Here is a 19,285-nt window from a genome sequence, read left to right on the forward strand (position 1 = left end):
ATTTCACTAAAGAAGAGGTGCTGCTTAAGTTGAGTTTTCAATAATTAAAACCTTGCCAGTCAGACTGGATAAGGAAGGATGTTCCAGAGAAAAATAGTATCTAATATTAAAAGAATTTTTAAAAATCAATACAGAAGAGTAAAAGAGGATATTCTACTAATGAAGATTAAGTAGGCCAGTGTGACAGAAACAGGAGGAGCACTGGGAGGAGATTAGCTAGAGAAATAAACATCCTAGAAACAGTAAGCAGCCTTCAAAGGATCTTGTGGCACCTCAGGTAGAGGATTCACCTAATACTCCATTATGCTGGCCCTTTCTCTCTTTCTTTAGCTTTGTCTTTCAAACAAATAAGATAAATCTTTATTTTGGAAAGACACATTTACAGAGAGAAGGAGAGACAGAAAAGATCTTCCATCCACTACTCACTCCCTGAATGGCCACAATGGCTGGAGCTGAGCCAATCTGAATCCACGAGCCTAGAGTTAAGAGCTTTCTTGGGGTCTCCCACACGTTTTGTGCTTCCTGTTTGCTGCCATCTTCCTCTACTTTCCCAGGCTATAAGCCGTTTTGGGTAGGAAGTGGAGCAGCCAGGACACAAACCAATACACATATAGAATGCTGGTGCTTGCAGGTGGAGGATTAGCCAAGTCATTGTGCCAGTCCCTAAATGAAATAAATCTCTCGGGCCTGGCATGATAGCCTAGAGAGTGCTGGGCTACTTCATAGAGCACTGGGCCCAGTTGCTCTACTTTCAATCTAGTTCCTGGGAAAGCAGGAGAATCTGGCAAATGTCCTTGAACCCCTACTATCTGTGTAGGTTAAAAGACAGAGTTCTAGGCTCCTGGTTTTGGTGTGGCCCATCCTGCATTTGCAGCCATCTGGGGAGTGAGCTACCAGATAGAAGATTGTGTGTGTGTGTTTCCCTCTGTTTATATCTCTTTGCCTTTCAAATAAATAAATAGGATCTTAAAAATATAAAAATAGGCTAAAAGAGGAAAAACTCCAAATACTCACCAACAGGATAAATAAAATGGGAAGTATTTTGACAAAAATGGAACACCGCTCAGCAGTGTAAAGAAGCAACCTATGGATACAGACAACAATGTGGACAAATCCCAGACACTATATTGAGGGAAAGAAACCAGATACAAGAAAGTGATTTCATTTATAAGAAGTAAGATATCGTTGGGATTAATCTATGAAGACAGAGTTGTTGACCTTGGGGGTTGGACAATGGATATTTTGCTGAAAGGGATATGAAGAAATTTTGGGAGGTCATGGCAATGTTTTAATCTTGATCTATCCTGTTGCCATCTAAGAGGAAATGTGTTATGAATGCATAAGCTATTGATCAATAAAATAAACAGAGAGAAATCAAATATGTCCTGATTGTGGTTCCTAGTTATGCCACTATGTTGTTTCGGGGGCAATTTGCTTAGTATTTCTGTGCCCTTTCCTTTGGAAAATGAGGATAAGGGCCTGGTACGATATCCTCATGGCTAAATCCTCCACCTTGTATCTGCCAGGATCTCATATGGGTGCCAGTTCGTGTCGTGGCTGCTCAACTTCCCTTCCAGCTCTCTACTTGTGGCTTGGGAAAACAGTGGAGGATGACCCAAAGCGTTGGGACCCTGCACCCATGTGGGATACCCAGAAGTTCCTGGCTTCAGATCAGCTCAACTTTGGCCATTGCAGCCTTTGGGGAGTGAGCCAGCAGATGTAAAATCTTTCTCTCTGTATATTTGCTTTTCCAATAAAAAAATAAAATTGAAAGGAAAGGATGGAAGGAAGAAAGAAAGAGAACAAAATAATACCTGTCTCATTGAGTGGTTTTGAGAATTCATTTGAGGCAATGCACAAAAAAATCTTAGCTCAAGAGAGTGAAAAATATCCAAAGTTGTATAAAAATCACTCCTACTGTTGGTCTCTTACCCACCATCTCCTTCACCAGGAACTGATCCGTGAAGCCTCATCCTAAACCAAGAACAGTTGCCACCTCCAGGTTATGTCAGATGCCCAAACAGAAGTCACCAGCCCTGCATCACTAAGCACTAACACACTCACAGAATCTAGGAGGCTCCAATGACTAGAGAGACATTTCATAGAATTCTGAACAGGAAGCGGCCATGGCAGCTGATAATCTGTGACCTGAATATAGCTATCCATTATCTCACTGTGGTTTCTTGTTTCCCTGACAGAGGAAACGCCCACGTCTTTCTTAAAGTTATTCTAAACACTCAGTTCCTTGTTTGGTTCTGGCAGGATAATGTTACCCCTGGGTGCTCCTGTGCTTTGGGCTGTGGCCTCCATGCCAGCCTGAGACTCCAGCTCAGCAGCCAGCCTGTGGGGCAATGGTGCTTTCCACTCAGAGGGTGGTGACAGCAGTAAACCATGAAAGTGGCCACTACTCTCTGTAGCCCTTAGAAGGGGGGAAAAATTGCAACATTCACTTTTTGTTCCTCTTTAAGAAACCGATCAGGCAGAACTGATGTGCTGGGAGGGATGTGTCACCAGGTTCTTATTACTGGTTTCCATCCCCAATTGCTCTCTCTGGCTCTGTTCTCAGGAAAACAAATCTGTCTTCCTAGTGCATCCAACCTGCTTGTAAGGAAGAGAATTCAAGCCCAGGACTCAGGTTTGAGCAGAAAAGTCCTATAAATTTTGATTCTTGTACAATTCAGAGTCCAGTGGGCTCTCAGCCTCATTGCAGACAAAACGACAAAATCTGCTTTTTCCTCCTTCTCCCCCATCTACTCAGTGCCCGTTTTTATTACATCATATCACGTATCACTCAACTGAGGAATCAATAGCCGATTCTTAACTGCTGAGAGTTTTGTGTGTTCTTCGTATCTCATCAGAGAAACCCTGGGATGGTAATGCTTGAATCCAAGGACCAGGGCTCTAACGGGCATCTGGGAGCTGATGGTCAGCTCCTTGGTCAGGAGGGGAAATCTTTTAAACTCCCTGGGCCTCTGGTGGCCACCTCTTGGCTGATAGTGCTTGAGATATGGAATGACACAGCACTAGTCTGATTTAAAAGATGATTTGGTTTTTTGTTTTCTCTTTTTCTGAAGAGGAACAGGAAGGTGAAACGCGTGCAATTTTGTTAGAATGAAATAGGGAAGTTGTAAAAGTAGGTGGGTTTCAGACCCAGGAAAAGATGTGTCAACAGGGCTCTGGCAGGCTGCAATCAAAGCAGGCCTTGCAAGGTCAGAGGACTAAGGGGTCACTCATTTGGATTCTGGGGAATGAGACACTTGCAACCCCAGACTGGGAGGTATGAAATCAGGCTTTCAAAAACTCAGCTGTTTCACATGCTAGTCACACCCTGAGCTGTCACTTAACCTGTCCTGAGCTGATGCTCTTCAGTTAAAACATCTCAGGAGGGAACACTGCACGTTTGGCTATGGATTGTGGTGAACCTTCACTGGGTATGGGATTCCAGGTGAATCTGGTTTCTTTCTCAGTGCTGTTACCGGTAGCTCAGGGTTTCATCAGAGAAGCAGAATTACTAGAAATGGCAAAGAGGTTTATTACAGGGGCTTCTGTTATGCAGTTTTGGGAACAGCTAAGCAACAGTGGATTGTGGTGGACCCTCACTGGGTGTGGGATTCCAGGTGAATTTGGTTTTCTTCTCAAGGCCTGTTACCATTCAGGGTTTCATCAAAAAAGCAGAAGTACTAGAAATGGCAGAGAGTAAGAGGTTTATCACAGGGGCTTCTGTTACGCAATTTTAGGAGCAGTTAAGCAACAGTGTACAACTGCTGCTTCTGCTTCTGTGGTTGCACCTTAAGTTAGGAAAACCAGACAGGAAGTATATGGGCGAGCCAGGACCCACCCCTCAAACCAAAACCCATATGAGTTGCTCATTGCTTCTCTATACCATCCTATTTCAATGATGTGTGTGATCTGTGGAAGTTGCTGGGTCTTCACCATGAAGCTAAACCCACTCATTTGGTTCAGTAATTGGAAAAGCTAGAGGAGGAGATCCTGTGGGAGATGAAGGAGTTGTGGACCCAGCTGCAGTTCACACTAAGCATAAATGTGGCTGCTTCATTTCTGTCCTTCAAATCTTGTGAAATATTAGCCCAGAAATATACAGGTAAGAGATTTTGGAAGAATATGTTACAATGCAGCCTCCTTGACATAGTACCAAACCCCATGACCCCTTTCTGTTTGCAAAATCCTCCTCATTTAGCAAATATTACTTTAAATAACCAGAAAAGAAATCCTTGCAAAAGTCCCGGGCTTACCCAAATGCCTAGTAAATATGTGAAAAGGTCCTCAAATTACGAATCAGTAGGAAAATACAAATGAAAACACAGTGGGTATCTCTACTCATCTGCTAGGATGGCTAAAATGAAAAAGACAGATAATACTAAGTGCTAGTGAGGATATGGGGTAACCAGAACTTCTACACATTGCTGATGGGAGTGTAAATGGGTACAACCACTTTGAAAAACCGATAATGTCTACCAAAGTTGAATAAACATATATAATAAAGTTACATTTCTAGAAATGCATAGGTTCATATATATAAGTACATTTACAAATGCACTATTTATGATAGATAAAAGCAGAAACAAATGAAACATTTGTCAACAATAAAATGGGTAAGCAAATCATGGAATTCACTCAATGGACTATCATAAAGTCATAGGGATGAATAATGTGCAACTGCACACAGTGACATAAATGAATATCACAAATGTAATATTAAGCAGAAGAAGCCAGACACAAAAGACTGCATATTTATGTTTCTTTTATGTCAAATTCAAAAACAGGTCCAGTTAATCTGTGCTGTTACTCTACAGTTAGGGATCAACCAGTCCTGGGAGACTGGTAACTAGAAAGGTTCAAAGCAGAGCTTTTAGGATGCTAGTAGTGACAATGTGTTCCTTCACTTAGGCATTCTTTAAGTGAGATGTTTGCCTTTTGAACATGTATAGATATTTATGTATAGTTATTATCTATGCACTTTCCTGTGTTATACTTCAAAAAATAGCAAAGAAGGTTTGGTGTGGTAGCCTAATAGCTAAAGTCTTCACCTTGCGAAACAGGTGCCCAGGATGCCATGTGGGCGCCTGTTCATGTCCCAGTTGCTCCACTTCCCTTCCTGCTCCCTGCTTGTGGCCTGAGAAAGCAGTAGAGAGGATGGCCCAATGCTTGGGACACTGCACCCACGTGGGAGACCCAGAAGAAGCTCCTGGCTCCTGGCTTCAGATCAGCTCAACTTTGGCCATTGCAGCCAGTGAGCCAGCGCATGGAAGATCTTTCTGTCTCTCCTTCTTTCTGTAAATCTGACTTTCCAATAAAAATAAATAAATCTTCAAAAAGTAGCAAAGATAAAAAAAATTAACAATCCCTGGGATGTGGTACAGGCAAGAAGTCAGTTAGGGAACAATGAATTGGAAGATTTTCTGTAGTTTCTTTGTCTAGCCCTGCACCCTAACTCCAGCCCTTTCCATGACAACCTGTTACACCCGCTTTGTCATAATGTATCAGTCTCCTCTAGCAATGAAGAAGTCCTGAGCAGCACATGCACACTGATTTGCACATGGAAATGCAATGAAAGCTCTCCCAAAGGACATCATGTACACTGAATCCTGCCCAAACTGCCCTGTTTGTGTATCCAGTCAAGCCACCCCCTATTACCCAGGAAAGGGAACCTCACTCTGTCTCTCTGGTCCTCTTATGAGCAGTGTCTCTCATTATTGTACTTAAATTACATTTCTTTGAATTTTTAGAAGGGAAAGAGTAGCTGGCGCTATGGGTTTTCATGTTAGGCCTCTGCAGACAGCACTGGCATCCCAATGTACACTGTTTTGAGCCCTGGCTGTTCCACTTCCCATCTGGAAACCATTCCTGAGAAAGCAGGGGAAGATGGTCCATGTGCTTGGGCTCCTGCACCCTTATGAGAGACCTGGAAGAAATTCCAGGCTCCTGGCTTCAGCATGGCCCAGCTCTGGTAGTTGAGACCATTTGAGGACTGAACCAGCAGGTGGAAGATCTCTGTCTGTCTGTCTCTCTGTCTATCCATCTCTCTCTATAACTTTGCCTTTCAAACAAATAATTATTTAATAGAGAGAGTGAAAGAAGGGAGTGAAAGCCTGAAACAAAATAGCTTGGGAACATGTTCCTGTAGTACCTGTTTTAGAGAACTAATAATCACTCATTATATACAAGTTAAGGAGATAAAATGCAATAATATGCCTTAAAGGGCTTAGGCATAAACAAACCAACCAACAAACCTAAGGAATACGTAGGCATAGACAAAGGAACCAAGAATACAGTGTTTAACCTGGTTGCTATCTTCTTTGAAATTGTGTTAAAATATGTGTAACATTTACAATTTGGGGAATCTCTCTCTCTCTCTCTCTCTCTTTTTTTTAATAGGGAATCATGTGTACCAGGGCAAGTGCTTGCTAGTGGGAGGAAGGTTAGACTGCCTTGATGTGATAAGGATTTACTCTGCTTGTTCAGATAGTTTCATGTCCAAGCAGGAAAGGGTCACTGATTCCTGACTGTTTCTCCAGTCCTGTGAAGCCAGGCTGGCTCCTGAGAGCTCTGTGTCATGCAGCTCAGGTCTCACTCCCCTGTTCTCAGGATGCACACACACACAACCTGGCTTATGATCATCATTGTCCTCAGAGCTTCTCTCTTCAGCACAGCCATGAGACAGACGGCATTACACACACAGTGAGGACTTAAAAATCTCTGTCCTGGGATAGCAATGACAGCTAGCATGAAGTTTTCCGTCTAGATGACATACCTGCACTTTCTAGGTTCCCTGGGGCAGGTGGTCCTTGTTTAGCTATGGCAACAGCAGCACCAGCACCATCCAGAGAAGAGAAAGAACCCACAGCTCTTAAATACCTACAAGACAGAAGAAACTACAGGTCACAGAAGAACTTCTGACAATATCATTGGAGAGTATTTATTGAGTGCCTACAGTGTGCTGGCGTGACACAGCTAGTAGATACCTGAGCCTCTTGGAGACTAGTAAAGCAGGGCTCAAACAAGTGCAGGTTCCTTGAGGTAGTTTTTTTTTTTCCATTGTAATAAGTTAATCCAATTAGCATGCATGAGAAAGCACTGATCAGTTGGTTAGAGAAATAAAAGCCTCTAGTTCATTGCTCATGTGTTTCTGCAAGCTAGATTTTGCTGCTACTTGAGAGCTCCCCACCTCTGTCATTATCAGCCCCAACGCTTCCTTTTTGATTGTAACTTTTGCCAGTTCCTTCTCCTGCTTCTGTTTAAATTTCTGCTTCCAGGATAGTCTGTCTCCACTGGTGGACATGGTCATCTCCAAATTAGAACCGCAAAGGCCAGCTCTGTGGTAGCAGTTAAAACCACCACCTTGGATGCAGCAGCTGTTCTACTTCCAACCCAGGTCCCTACTAATGGCCTGGGAAAAGCAACAGAAGAGAGCCCAGGTATCTGGGCTCCTGCCTCCTACATGCACAATCTGGAAGAAACTCCTGGCACTTGGCTTCAGTTTGGCTCAGTATTGGCCATTGCAGCCATCTGGAGAAGCGAACCAGTAGAAAGAAGACTCTCTCTCTCACTCTCTTTCAAATTAACATGAATTAAAAATTAAGTAGAACCCTGGATCTTTTTCTCTTCTGCATAGTCAGTGGCCTGGTCCAGGTCTGATGCTCCACTATCATGCTTCTTTGGCTTCTCGTGAAGCTGCTCTGGGCCACTGGTCCCAGTCATTGTTCAGCTCCTTGGTCTCTTGGTTGCTCTGTCTACTCCACCCCCTCTAAAGCTTTTTAAAGGGAAGAGCAATCTTCACAAATCATGTTGGATGACTTGTTCCCTCTTCCCAAAAACTTAGCCAACGTTAGATTTTATTTCCCATAAATCAGTATAAAATAAACCTCACACATTTGTACAGAGAGGTCTGGGTGCTGTACCTTTAGTGCAGTGGTTAGGTAGGATGCGCTCTGGGACACCCACAGCCAGTGCTCGAGTGCCTGGAGTGGAGTCTATTCTCTGCTTCGGATTCCAACTGCCTGGTAATGTACACCCTGGAAGACATGAGATAATGGCTCAAGTGGAAAATCCAGATTGAGTTCTAGGTTCCTGGATTCAACCTGGCCTCACCCAAGTTGTTCCAGGCATTTGGGGATTGAACCAGAGGATAGAAATCTTTGTATGTTTCTCTACTTTTCAAGTAAATTAAAACAAAAGACAAAAAATAATCATATAGAGATCTAGAGGGACAATAGAAACAGTGGTCTTTGAGTAGTGGATTGAGGTTGATATTTCCCTACAGCTTTTGGAGACTGACTACTTGGGTTTAAATTTCAGGTTAGCCATACACTAGCAATGTGAATTTCATGAAATTTATATCACCAGAATGAACCTTAATTTCCTTACCTATAATTGGGGATGATAATATATTAGCCTAGTGACTAAACTTGCCTTGAACACGCTGAGATCCCACACGGGCACCGATTTTTGTCCCAGCTGCTCCACTTCCCTTTCAGCTCCCTGCTTGTGGCCTGGGAAAGCAGTTGAGGATGGCCCAAAGCCTTGGGACCCTGCACATGCATGGGAGACCTGAAAGAATCTCTTGGCTCCTGGCTTTGGATTGGCTCAGCTCTGACCCTTGCAGCCACTTGGGGAGTGAACCAGTGGATGGAAGATCTTTCTCTCTGTATCTCCTTTCTGTAAATCTGACTTTGCAATAAAAATAAATAAATATCTTTTTAATACTGGGAAATTTGAATAACAGATGCAATTAAGTTCCTTATTGAAGTATCTTATACATAGAATGTTCCAAATTTATTGTTTGATGGTTTTTCAATGACCACGTACCAATTAAAAAACAATTAAGTTTTTTTTTTTTTTTTAACGAAGCAAGAGGACAGTCCTGGAGGAAACAGAACTTCTAAGAGGGTGCATAGGGTGGAATGTAGGGACTGTGTGTGTGTGTATGTTGTCAGCAGAAACACGGAGGGGCTGAGCTGGGGTGGTGGTCTGAAGAGGGAGCCATCTTTCTGGTATACTGCCCCACCCCTTCAGAGTAATTACAGCAATTACTTCACTCTTGGGGAAGCTCTAATGCTCAGACAATCTTGGGGCATGCTGACTACCAGAGGTGGCTGGTTGGTTTGCTTGTTTTTACTATGATCTAGGGCCAGGGTGACTCAAGCAGCCCAGCACAAGGTTCATACCATTTCATCTCCTGTTCTGACATGACTAGTGTCAGTGAAAACTACCTGGAGAACTTCTAAAGTTGACCCCTCTTTGGTTCCTAACACTGGGAAAGTGTTTTTTACTTTCAATAGGACATCCACTGCCATGCTATCATCAAGACAGTTCTAAGTGGAGGCACTGTCACTGGGGTGTCTGCCTGCCGCTCCTTTCCTTTGGCTGCTCTTCCTCCTTTAAGTGGCTTCTGGCTCTGGCTCTCCCTGCCTGGCTCAGCACACACTGTGTGGATTTCGCCGTTGTCACTGAGCATGCCTGCTGTAACCCTGAGGCACACATTCTCCCATATTTGGGAGAGAGCCGGAGACACAGCAACATGTGGGTTTCTGTTTAAAATTCCAAAGCCAGCGGGGCGCATATTATCCATTTCCTCAAATCCAACCTGCTGTAAAGCATGAGTCAGAGTCGGATGTGCTTCTTCCCAAGGGAAGTTGTGTCATTTGGTTAGTGAATGTAATTAAACAAGGATAATGTTCACTGACATTAGCTGCAGGTTAATATAGAGGGAAACAAAATCTCCATCGCGAGTTTACAATATTCCTGCCAAGATAACACGACTTCCCTGAAGGTTCCCTGGTCAGCAGAGGCAACCCAAACCTCATGCCATTTGAGGGGCACAGGAAGCTTATTCAATCAATACTCACTATGTAATTTGTTCGGGCCTTTAAAAGTGAAGCAGGTCTATTTTGGTTTATTTTAAGATATTTTTGTGAGGGGGGGATTACATGTTGCCATATAATAGTTATGGTTATTTTTACCTGATTTAATCTATCATCGTTCAGGGCCAGGTGGTTGAGAGCAGATACGGGGGAATGAGACATGGCACAGACAAGAATTGAGAGCATGACGAAAGCTGCTGGACTTTTTATGCCCATATCAGTGGGACTTCTAGGAAGTCATTCCTGGAAGCCAGGAAGCAACACCAAGCCCTGGCTCCAGAAATGTTAGGGAGGATAGAGGGACCAAAAGGAAAATTAGGAAATGAGGAGTGGGTCTAGAGGGTTATGACTTCAGCTTAGACATGCCCTTCCTAAAATCATGGTAACCATAAAATGGAACGCCAATTCCAGAAAAGCTTATGGAAGTCATATAGTCAACTTCTCTATAGGATGGCAAATTTCAGCCCAGAGAGGTTAAGTGATTTACCCAAGTTCACACAGCAAGTTGGCAGCAAGGCAGAAACTTAACTTAAGATCTCCTCTTTCCATCTTTCTACCAAATCACTCCCAGATACTTCTTAGGAGTGGCAGGAGTGGATACTCAGATTGGCTTCACTAGCCCACCCTCCAGATATATGCTTAGTCTTCCTTAAATGCAAGTGTGGTGTCTACTCAGGGTGTTAGAACCAATGTTAGCTCATATCTGGGAAAAAAAAATTCTCCTGCCACAAGCTACCTTTGACAACATACGTATGTTTATTTCCTTAGTTCCATTAAAAACTGTACCAGATTCCATAAAACCAAAATTCAAAGCTTATTGGCATTAAAGAGAAAGGGACTCATGAATGCTATTTTAACTATCTGATGAGGTATTTCTCCATCCTCACCACCTTCTGCTTTGAAGAAAAACAGAAATATACTTGATCTTTTGGTGTTTCTTTGTTTTAGTGTTTTCAAATGCCCCTTCTAATGTAGGTCAAGGCATTTTGTTTTTCTTAAATGTGAGATCATATTCTTTCTGCCCAAATAGGATGGAAAAGATGTTTCCAAATAAGGAAGTTTTGCTGGAGTGTGTGGCCTAGACAACAGCAGTTGCTGGAGTCCTAACTTAGTCAAGTACAGTAGCTCCACTAAACTAGGAAGCATTTAGGGACTCATTAGCACTTGTACACAGCTGCACTAGTGTGGTAGGAGTATGCTGTCAGTGAGTGGTTGTGACAACCAGGGACAGAAAAAAAAAGCAAAGAGAAAACCAAGTTTGGCTTTGGCATATACTTCTGTTCTCTCCATTCTTTTTCTCCCAGTCTCAGAAAAAATAAAGAGAGGATGTTCTGATTCTTTATAATCAAATAGGTTTAGGTTAAAATCCCAGCTTTCCACATGCAAATTGTTAAATGATCTCCAGTAAACTACCTAATTTTTAAAAAGATTTATCTATGTATTTAAAAGGTTGAATTACAAAAAGAGAGGAGGAGAGGGACACAAAGAGAGGTCTTTCATCCACTGGTTCATTCCGTAAATGGCTGCAAATAGCCAGTTCTGAGCCAGACCAAACGCCAACCAGTGTTCCCATAGGGGTGGCAGTGTTCTGTGGCTTTCTCAGGGACATTAGCAGGGTGCTGGATCTGATAGAGACCAGCCAGGACTCATTCATATGAAGTGGCAGCTTAACCTCGTGTGCCATAAAGCTGAGTTCAACTTTTTCCTTTTCTTTCAGAGTAAAAATAATACTTATCACATAGCATAATTATGAGGAATAAAAAGTTAATAAGTAATTAATAAACAAATGTGATAGCATCTAAGTCACCCTCTTAAGACTGTAAAATTATTATTATTGCTTTTAAAGATTTATTTATTTTATTGTAAAGTCAGATATACAGAGAGGAGCAGAGACAGAGAGGAAGATCTTCTATCCGATGATTCACTCCCCAAGTTACCGCAACGGCCGGTGCTGTGCTGATCCAAAGCCGGGAACCTGGAACCTCTTCCGGGTCTCCCACGTGGGTGCAGGGTCCCAAAGCTTTGGGCCATCCTCGACTGCTTTCCCAGGCCACAAGCAGGGAGCTGGATGGGAAGTGGAGCTGCTGGGATTAGAACCGGCGCCCATATGGGATCCCAGGGTGTTCAAGGCAAGGACGTCAGCCGCTAGGCCACGCCGCAGGGCCCGATGATTTGGATTTTTGAAGTTAAGCATGTTTAACTCAATCTTTTCCCTCTTTTTCTAAGAATTTTTAAAAGATTTGTTTATTTTTCATGGAAAGACAGATTTACAGAAAGACCTTCTGTCTGCTGGTTCACTCTCCAAGTGGCTGCAAAGGCCAGAGCTGAGCTCATCCAAAGCCAGGAGCTTCTTCCAGGTTCTTCCACTTGGTTGCAGGGTCCCAAGGCTTTGGGCCATCCTCGATTGTTTTCCCAGGCCACAGGCAGAGAGTTGAATAGCAAGTGGAGCAAGCAGGATACAAACTGGCACCCATTTGGTATCCTGAAGCATGCAAAGCAAGGATTTAGCCACTGGGCCATCACGCTGGGCCCAAGGTTTATTTAATTCTTATTTGAAAGGCAGAGAGAGGCCATCCAGCCACTGGTTCCCTCCCCAAATGGCCACAATAGCTGGAGCTGGACACATCTGAAGCCAGGAGCCGCCTCTGCATCTCCCACGTGTGTACAGGGGCCCAAGGACTAGAACCATCTTCTGCTGCTTTCACAAACCATAAGCAAGGAGCTGGATTGGAAATGGAGCAGTCAGGTCTCAAGCCAGCAACCATAAGAAATGCCAGTGCCACAGGCAGAGGCTTGGCCTACTATACCACAGCACTAGCCCCTCTGAAATTTTGGTTTGTTTGTTTTTTGGTTTCTGTTTTTTGTTTTTTTTTTTTTAACTTTTTCCATTTTTAAATTATATTTTTGACAATCTTTACATAGCTAATTAGGGTAAAAAGGTTCAAGGGCTACAGGAAAGTGGGTAAGACTATTACGTCCATATTGTTTCCTTCATGTATCTGAGGTAAAGGGGTATATTAAGGGAGAAGCCCCACCCAGTCTCCCATGTGGGGCATGCTTCGAGATTCCTCTTCTGTATATCTGACTTTGTAATAAAAATAAATAAATCTTTAAAAAAAAAGAATCCAAATCATCAATGGAAAAACAAAAATAATTCTTTGTAAACTTAAAACTTTAATGAATTCTAGTGTTTGCACATAAGTTTTGGTAAAAATTACAGCACAACATCAAGAATTTTTTTGTCCAGGAAATTCTGCCTCTTGATTTGTAAAATGAAGAATAATCAAGGCATTATTTCCATCTTAAGTCTGCAAAGCGGTTTTCTCAGTAAATGTAAACAACTGACAGCAGGGCTAGATGGCGTGGCCTGGTGGCTAAGGTCCTCGCCTTGATCCCATGTGGCCGCTGGTTCTAATCCCAGCAGCTCAACTTCCTCTCTGTCTCTCCTCCTCTCAGTACATCTGACTTTGTAATAAAAATAAAATAAAATCTTAAAAAAAAAAAAAACTGACAGCAAGGAAATAGGATCAAACCATTATTTTTCAGTTTAACACATGACTTGATAATTAAGAAAACATTTAAATTAGGAAACATACATAATTAAGGCTGACTTCACACATCTTAAAATTGTCTTTAAGCAAGTTTTTGTTTTTAAAACTGCAAAAGCAATGCATGCTCATTATAAGATGCAATTATACAAATTGATAATAATTAAAATGAACATTTACAATGTACACAACACTGGGTTTAGCGCCATCTGATTCAATCTTTGTTATTATATTTTTCTCTATTTTATAGGCAAGGAGTCTGAAAGGGAATTAAATAAGTTGCTGAAAGCAAGCATAAGGGGTTTGTGAATTTTAAGTCACATAGTTATACTTCAGCACCTAATCTTGTAATACGTCTATATTTTCAGTGAATATCCACATTAGCTTCTCTAATTCCCTCCCCACCAAATTAATTGTTATTTATAGGTCACTGCTTATTTGAAGGATGACATTTAATAATTGGAACATAATGACTGATCTTTTCATAAAAATAACAGGTAATGGATGCAGGTATTTCCCTAAAAAAAAGAAAAATACCTACCCATACAAAAACAGGTAAGTTAATATTCCTAGGAATATTATTCATAACAGCCCAAAGTGAAAACCAATCATGTGCTTGGAATGGTGAGTGATAAATAAAGCGTACTATATTGTCAAACTGCATCATTATTTGATCATAAAAAAGAATAAAGTACTGATACCCATTATAACACGGATAATCTTTGAAAATATTTTGCTGGGTGAAAGAAGGCGATTACAAGAGATCATTATTATATAGTTCCACTTATACGAATTGTCCAGAATAGGCAAATTTACAGACAGAAATTTACAGACACAGATGAGCTGTGTCTGGGATTGGCAAGTAAGAGTGGTAATGGGAAATGACTGCAAATGGGTGGGAGATTTTCTGTTTGGAGGAGGAAAAGATTCTGAAATTGATTTCAGTGATGGTAATATGACTCTGTGTGCAGTAAAAGCTATGAAGCTGCCCATGTTAAATGTCTAAATTTTGTAGTATACAAATATCCATCAAAAAGGCAATTACAATTTCAGCTCATGATATTGAAAGAACATGATCAAAATCTATTTGCTTATTTCAACCACTTTTCTAAAGAATTAGTAAAATATAATAATCAAGAGCATCTTCGTAAATTAAGGTTAAGTAGTTTGCTGTCCAGTTATAACAAAGTAATAATGAGAAGAGAAAGTAGATTTTTTTAAAAACCACAATGAAAACCACAAGAAACAAGCAGCGGATGGAAAATCTCTCTCTCTCTCTGTTTCTCTCTGTAAATTTGCCCTTCAGATGAAAAAAACAATAAATCTTAAAAACAAACAAACAAAAACAAAATGAAGTGATAGTATGTTGGTTCTAGACCTAAGCTTTACTTCTACCTAACAGTTTTGTCCTTTGCCAAATATATCATATATGCAAGGCAGGAAGACATAAAGAGAGAAAGAGAGAGAAAAACAAACAAATAAATAAACGAACAAAAACCCTTCCACTCACTGGTTCGCTCAAGAGGCTATCACACCAGGTCTTGGCCAAACTGAAGCCAGGAGCCAGGAACCCCATTCTAATCTCCTACTTGGGTAGCAGGGACCAAGCACTTAGGCCATTGATGTATTATTGCATCAATGTATTATTGCACAGTTTTTAAAAAGCAATTATTTTATTTTTATTTGAAAAGCAGAGTTACAGAGAGATATGGAGATATAGACAGAGAGGTCTTTTATCTGCTGGTTCACTCCCCAGATGGTTTCAACAGCCAGAGCCAGGAGCCAGAAAGTTCTTCCCGGTCTCCTATGTGGGTACCAAGGACTTGAACCATCCTCTGCTGCTTTCCCAGACCATAAGCATGGAGCAGAATCAGAAGTGGAACAGCCAGGATTAATACTGGTGCCTATATGGGATACCAACACTTTAGGCAAAGGCTTAGCCTACGATGCCAAAACACAGGCCCAAATGTGCACAATTTTGATTGTTGTACTGTATTCTTGTACTCAAGAAATGCAAATTGAAATATTAAAAGGTAATTAAAAGGTTTTTAAATTATTCAGAAAGAATTCTAAAAAAACTACTTCTAATTTTAAAGTGTTCTATGATATGTGTTTATGTATCTATTTAATTATTTTGGGAAGTTTGAAATTTCTTCCAAATTAGAAGTTTAAGTAGGGTCAGCACCATGGCACAGCTGCCTGTAACACAGGCATCCCAGAGGATAGCTAGTTAAGTCCTGGCTTCTCCACTTTTGATCCAGCTTCCTACTAATGGACCAGCTCTGGAAACTACATTCTAATATGGGTTGTAGACATCCTAAGCAGTGGCTTAATTATCAAAGCACAATGCATACCCCTCACTACTTTGATAGTTTTGAAGAGTCTGGGTCAATTGTTTTTGAGAAAGTCCTTTGATGTGGGAAGTTCTATGTCTATAATTTATGTATTTTTACAAGACTATGGGGGACCCAGTGCGATGATTCAATGGCTAAATCTTCACCTTGCAGGTGCTGGGATCCCATATGGGTGCCAGTTTGTGTCCCACTGCTCCACTTCCCATCCAGCTCCCTGTCTAAGAAAGCAGTCAAGGATGGTCAAAGCCTTGGGACCCAGCACCCATGTGGGAGATCCAGAAGAAGCTCCTGTCTCCTGGCTTAAGATCGGCTCTGTTCTAGTTGTTGCAGCCACTTGGGAAGTGAAGTAGTAGATGGAAGATCTTTCTGTCTCTCCATAAATCTGATCTGCCTCTCCAATAAAAATAAATAAAATCTTTTTAAAAAAGGAATATCATAGAATTGATGCTGTCAGCACAGGTTGCTGATTTGTTCTATTAACAGTGTTAACTTATCACTTAAAGTGGTGATCAGGTTCTCTACTATTTTTAATACTTGTTTTGTGGCAAAAATCTTTGAGATCATGTCAGTACCTTGTCTCCCATCAGATTTTCACTAATTTTAGCATTCATTAATGCTTCTAACATGAATAATTACTCTGACGATTACCAAATGAGAAGTTTCTTTTTTTTCAAAAAGTTATTTTTTTAAGATTTATTTATTTTTATTGCAAAGTTAGCTATACAGAGAGAAGAGACAGAGAAGAACATCTTCCATTTGATGATTCATTCCCCAAGTGACCGCAACGGCTGGTGCTGTACCAATCTGAACCCAGGAGCCAGGAACTTCCTCCAGGTCTCCCATGTGGGTGCAGGGTCCCAGGGTCTTGGGCCATCCTCTCTACTGCTTTCCCAGGCCACAAGCAGGGAGCTGGATGGGAAGTGGAGCAGCCGGGATTAGAACCAGTGCCCATATGGGATTCTGGTGCATTCAATGCAAGGATTTTAGCCACTAGACCACTGCACCAGGCCCAAGACTTATTATTATTTTTTAACCTCAAAGTTAGATTTACAGAAAGTGAGAGACTGATCTTCCATCCCTTGTTTATTCCTAAAATGGCCATACCTGACCACTTCCTCATTCTTTTTTTTTCTTTTACCTCTTATGAGTTTTTCATCTATAACTCCTACCCTTAGAAACTGAAAGATGTTCTTCTCTCTCTGCAATATTTTTATTTACATTACAGCTGTCCTTTTGTATCTGAAATTTATTCCAGAACCTTAACATAGACACCAAAAACACAGATGTTCAGGTCCCTTAAATAAAACGTATATGTGCTGCCAAAGCTAGCACACAGGTCCCTTAAATAAAATGGGGTAGTATTTGTATATAACTTACATATGTCCTGTATACTCTAAATCATCTCCAGTTCATTTATAATATTTAGGACAAAGCCGTGCTATAGAAATTGGTACATTTTAAAGAAATGCTATTAACTTAAGAGAGAGAAAAAGATTTTCCATTAATTAGCTCATTTCCCATATGCCCACAACAGCCAGGGCTGGGCTGGACCAAAGATAGGAGCCAGGAAACAACTGAGTCTCCCCAGTGGGTGGCAGGGACAAGACCCAAGTTCCTGTGTGATCACCTGCTGCCTCTCAAGCTGGAATCAGGAGTGGAGGAGGGACTTGAACCCACGTGCTCCAATTTAGGGTGTAGGTTTCCTCAGTGGCATCTTAATCACCACACCAAACGCTCACCACACATACTGTTTTAAAATTTGTACCATTTTTATTGTTGAATTGTTATTTTATTCTGAACAGTTGTCACTCTTGGTGGGAATCCATGGATATGGAATCAGCAGATATGGAGGGCTGACTGTAATCAGATAGCTGACTAACAATGCTAACGGGAAAGCAATATCCCATTTCCAGACACAGGGTTGTGAGTAACCATGGAAAGAACCAGTGGCAAACAGCAGTTCCCTGACAGAGGCCACAAAACAAGCAGGTGCATCAGCAGGATGTTTCAGATCTATTCCTGTCCCCCCCAAGGGACAGCCTCCTTCTACTTGGTGACACTAGAAGGTGACTTTGAGCAATCAGACCATCAGTGCTGAATATTTGTTTCAGCAGTTGTACAAAAATGAGTGAAATTGTAGTGCTAGGCTGCTGGGGCCCAGGCATTTGGGTTACCCAAGTAAAATGATTACTTCATAACAGACCTACAGTTGATAGTATTTCTTACCCATTTTCTACGATTTTCTGTTATTCTATCAAATATCATGCTCCAGAGTCACTTTATCTCTAGTCTACTCTTAATTTCTGGGGCAATCATTCCTGAGCACGTAAATAGTAATGCAAAATTTCTCTTTGCTTAGAAGAATAAATTTTACCTTAGGAATTTTTGCTTTTTGACTTAATTCTCTCATTAACTTCTATAAAACAATTCAGATCTAGGAGATCTAAGGATTGTAAGTATTTTAGAAGTACAACCTAAAACAGCAAACTTTTTTAAAGGGTATGGTTTGAATAAATGACATGCTAGAGTAAAATAAGTACTTTAGAGAAAATAGAGTAATATACTCCTTCACTAGGGTACTATGCTGCTCTCAAAAATATTGTCCCAAGTAAAAACACTGAATGTATTGATGCTGGAGAATGTGTGTTGGGGGTGAAGGATAAGAAAAAGCAATATCCCTCTTCTTTGGGTGATTTTACCACCTGATTCTTTCTAAGCTGGTACAAACCACTTCGTCTACTTAGAAGATTTTTTTTTTTAGGATAAGAATATAGACAAAATTGGGGAAATGTGCAGAAATTAGAGCCCTTTTGACTACAGATAGGAAAATCCTGACTTAATTTAATCAACACTGAAGAGAACTTAATGGTTTTTATACAAGGACTTTAAAAGTTTGTGGGAAAATAGAATTAGAAGAAAAAAAAAACTTAATTTCTCAGCATAAGCTCCATCAGCTTCAAGATACTTTTGTAAGCAGGACAACCCGACAATTTGCTCATCTCTAAAGAAATGACACTTGTGGAAATTTAATCATGTCCTCTAAGTCTTTCGTATTCGGTAATGAAAGAAAATGGGTTCCCTTCAAAGATTTTTCAGTACTGTGGTATAATAGGGTAAGTTTCCCCCTGTGGCACCAGCATCCCATATGAGCACCTGTTTGGATACCAGCTGCTCTGCTTCTGACCCAGCTTCTTGCTAATGTGCCTGAAAAAGCAGAGGAAAACGGCCTGAGTTCATGGGCCACCCACATGGGGAGACCCACAAGAAGCTCCTGGCTCCTTGGCTTCAGATCAGCTCAGCTTTGGCCATTGCACCCATTTAGGGAAGTGAACCAGCAGAAAGATTTCTCTCCTTCTCTCTCTGTAACTCTGCCTTCCCAATAAAATAGATACATCTTAAAAAAAGATTATTCCAAAAGATTTTTCCATATTCCTGGCTTAGGCCTGGCCTATCCTTCCGTGTTGCAATCATTTGGAGTGAACCAGAAGATAGAAGATCTCTC

The 19,285-nt window shown here is 41.2% G+C and overlaps 1 protein-coding gene across 12 annotated transcripts in view; it reads right to left on the reverse strand.

Annotated features, from left to right (window-relative positions):
- CAMK2G (calcium/calmodulin dependent protein kinase II gamma) overlaps window positions 1-19,285 on the reverse strand; it is a 166,372-nt gene that overhangs the window by 131,007 nt on the left and 16,080 nt on the right. For all 12 annotated transcript variants that reach the window (XM_036495818.2, XM_058671463.1, XM_058671460.1 and 9 more), the window contains one exon: window positions 6,773-6,876. The gene's annotated coding sequence lies outside the window, so the exon portion shown is untranslated. The remainder of the gene's footprint in view (window positions 1-6,772; window positions 6,877-19,285) is intronic.

The sequence above is a fragment of the Ochotona princeps genome, chromosome 13 (genome assembly GCF_030435755.1).
Source record: "Ochotona princeps isolate mOchPri1 chromosome 13, mOchPri1.hap1, whole genome shotgun sequence".
Taxonomy (NCBI): domain Eukaryota; kingdom Metazoa; phylum Chordata; class Mammalia; order Lagomorpha; family Ochotonidae; genus Ochotona; species Ochotona princeps.